This window comes from Benincasa hispida, chromosome 9, assembly GCF_009727055.1.
Source record: "Benincasa hispida cultivar B227 chromosome 9, ASM972705v1, whole genome shotgun sequence".
NCBI lineage: Eukaryota > Viridiplantae > Streptophyta > Magnoliopsida > Cucurbitales > Cucurbitaceae > Benincasa > Benincasa hispida.
This window is the reverse complement of record NC_052357.1, coordinates 1,680,299-1,683,626: the sequence shown is the minus strand read 5'-3', so window position 1 is coordinate 1,683,626 and position 3,328 is coordinate 1,680,299.

The following is a 3,328-nucleotide window of genomic DNA, read 5'->3' as shown; positions in this document are numbered from 1 at the left end:
CGCTTCACGTTCCTCATGAATGGTCAGGATCTACCATCTATAGGATTTACAAACTTGTAAACCTCTACAAAGCGGCCCGTATTCGTAGTGTCCGAATCAAGTATCCACCTTAATCCTTTATACTACAAACAATTAGGTTATCACTTAAGGCATGATCCATTGTTAATCACATATACATGCTTAAGTTTCACATAAGATAACAAGGACTTTGTCTTATTGGATATGAGTAAATGCCAGGAAATTAAATAAATTTTTTTTATTCATTGAACCAATGTGTCATCTTTACAAAAACAACGTAGACTCCAGAAATTGTAGGACACCAATCCCCAACAGTTGACTATATAGAAAAATATTATTTTTCTACATTTAAGTGCAAATTGTATACGATAATGATTCACAATCAAACAAGTGTAAGAAATGATACACGAAAAAGTATGTATATAGTTGAAATAATTGTAACGATAACAAAAAAAAATATAAAATGAAAAAAAAATTCCTGAAATATTTTACAGCAAGAATTAGTGAAAGATAGATATTTTTTCTCTGATGATCCTCCAAATTTAGAGGAAATGAAAGTGAAACTGTTGAAGAAATGTGGTGACATTCCATTAGTTGTTACGGTGACGAGAGATATTTAATTAAAAAAATTCATGACATAGTAAAAATATAGAGCAACAATAGGAAGAAAAAGAAAAAGAAGAAGATGATAATGAAATTCATTGAGAAAATTTAGCTAAAATCAAAAGTTTTGATTTTGCTTTAGTTTCTCATTTTACTTAACCATATTCCTACAAAAAAAAAATGTAATGAGTTAATTGTTGTTCAATAACCCTTCAAAATAGATTTTCAAATGTATTTTAATAAATTTTTATAAAAAACGTTTAAATAAAATTGAATTTTTAAAAAATATTTTTTTCTTTTAAGTTAATCCAAACCTGCCTTAAATGTTTTATAATGGAATCTAATCTTAATATGCCCATGGTCATGGGTAAAGAGCTATCAATTACTTAACCAAAACGTGTCTGTGGTTTTAACATTGGCCCCTTTTTCATTGATTGATTGATTGAATAACGTATAATGGATGATAATTTAAGAAATCTGTACAATATCTAGACAAAAGGGTTTGGAATATTATAAAAGATATTAGTGTACATGATGTGTGACATTTAGTTTGAAATATTATTAATGAATTCTTTGAATAGAGATCTAAGTTTTGGATTTTCTGATATTCATTATTAGAAGTGGTATCATCACGTTCATGTTATACTATCTACATATATGAAATATTTGGTATAATTAATTAAAAACAAATAAAAAAGGAGAAAAAATGCCGAAATATGGGAACAAAATCAAAACCCTATGATAAGGATATTGTGTGGGTATAATTTAGAAAAAAATTATATTGGGTGGCAAATTAAGATTAGGGTTTAACAAACATGATTCTAACTTATTAAATTTTGTAAATATGGTAAATTATTCCATCCCTGAAATCATGTTTCACCTTCATGCGCAAACCCCTTCTCAGCTATCTTTCTCACTCTCACATTCCAGTCTCCAAGTCGTTCAACCAATGTTTTGCACTGCTTGCTTTTGTCGTACCGCTGCTCGTTCGTTGATCGTCAGCCACATCGCTCAATAATCACTGGTTGCCATTGCTTGTAAGCTTCCTTTGTGAGTTTGTCTCTCTCACTTTCACAGTTGCATATTCAAGTTTCTCTCTCTGTATGTGTGTTCTAATTTGTGCGGTAGCTTCTCCCATTTTCAACTTAAAGTGATTGAAGATCTATTTAATTCACACGCCTTTATTTACTTAAATGCCCTTAAATTTAAAACATTTAAATAACTTGTCATTTTCAATTGTGTATTAGTGTATCAAGTATATCAAGTGTCTATCAGTAGTGTATCAAGTGTATATCAGTAATATATCAACTATATTAAAGGTATCAAATGTATTAAGTATATATCCATAATATATCAAGTGTATATTAGTGGTGTATCAAGTCTATCAAGGATAGCAAGTGTATCAAAGGTATATCAGTAGTAGGAAGGTGAAATGTGAGCTGGGTTTTTTTTTTTTTTTTTTTGTAATTTTTGCAAAAGTAATAAGTCTAAGCTACGGGTCTAATTTTTTAAACTTATTTTACCAAATATGCTAGTTGCCCTATAATTTATCGAGTAAATATGTTTTGTTTCGTAACTATTTGATTTTTTATTTTTAAAAATTAAGTCTATAAACATTCATTCCATCTGTAGACATCTTTATTTTGTTATCTATTTTAATTTACACTCATGTTTTTAAAAACTTAACAACTATGTTAAGTTTCAAAAACTAAAATAAGTAGTTTTTCTAAATCTTGTTTTTTATTTTGGAACTGATCTAAAAATGGAACTCTTTTATTTAGAAAAGATGAAAAGCACGGTAAAAAATTAAAAGAAAACAAGTACCATTTTCAAAAATAATAAAAAAGCCAATAAATTCATTTTGAAGATGGTTGGAAACTTGGTTGGCTTAGTCTTATCCGAGAGTCTAATTTCTTTTCTTTCTCTTTTTGAATGATTGAGACGAGACGGGAGAATCTTTCAAGAAAAAATCTCTCTGGCACCTAGTCTTGAATTATTTTATTGTTTTTTTACAAAGATTATACAATGAACAAAATTGTGTAATTAGTCAAACTTATTTTTACTTTAAACTTATTAGTAAAGTTTTTCTCAATGTTTATTGTAGAACATTTATTAATATCCTAATCGATATTTCCATATAATATGACTTTTCATTTATAAATTTAGATTTTAACATACCGTAGTGTGAAAAATAACATGTTAATTCTACCAATAATTTTTTTTTTCTTTTTCATTCATGTTATATAGGGTAAGAATTTAAAAATTCAAACTTCTTAATTGATGATATAGGTCTTACTTAGTTGAGATATATTATTGACGATCAACTTCTATAAATTTGATCTTGAATAAAATGGACAACATATGATACCTTCGACTAAAAAGTCAAACTTTTGAATTCTAATTCCTATATTATTATTGTGAAATAAAAGAAGAAAAAGAGAACAAAGTTTAATTCCTTTATTGAAAGTTAATGCCATCTTTTATTGTGAACAATAAAATTTATATTTCTTTTAATTAATATTATCTTTTATTATTTTGAGTTCAAAGTAGAGAATCTACGACATTAATTATTGATGTCAAAGTTTGGCTTAAGGAAATCGTACTTGACTGAAAAAAGTTATGATGTCTAAGTCAGTAAAAAAATTTAGAATAGAGAAAAAATCAGAAGTTTAAATTACCTCATATGGAGTCATGATGGTCTATTCAT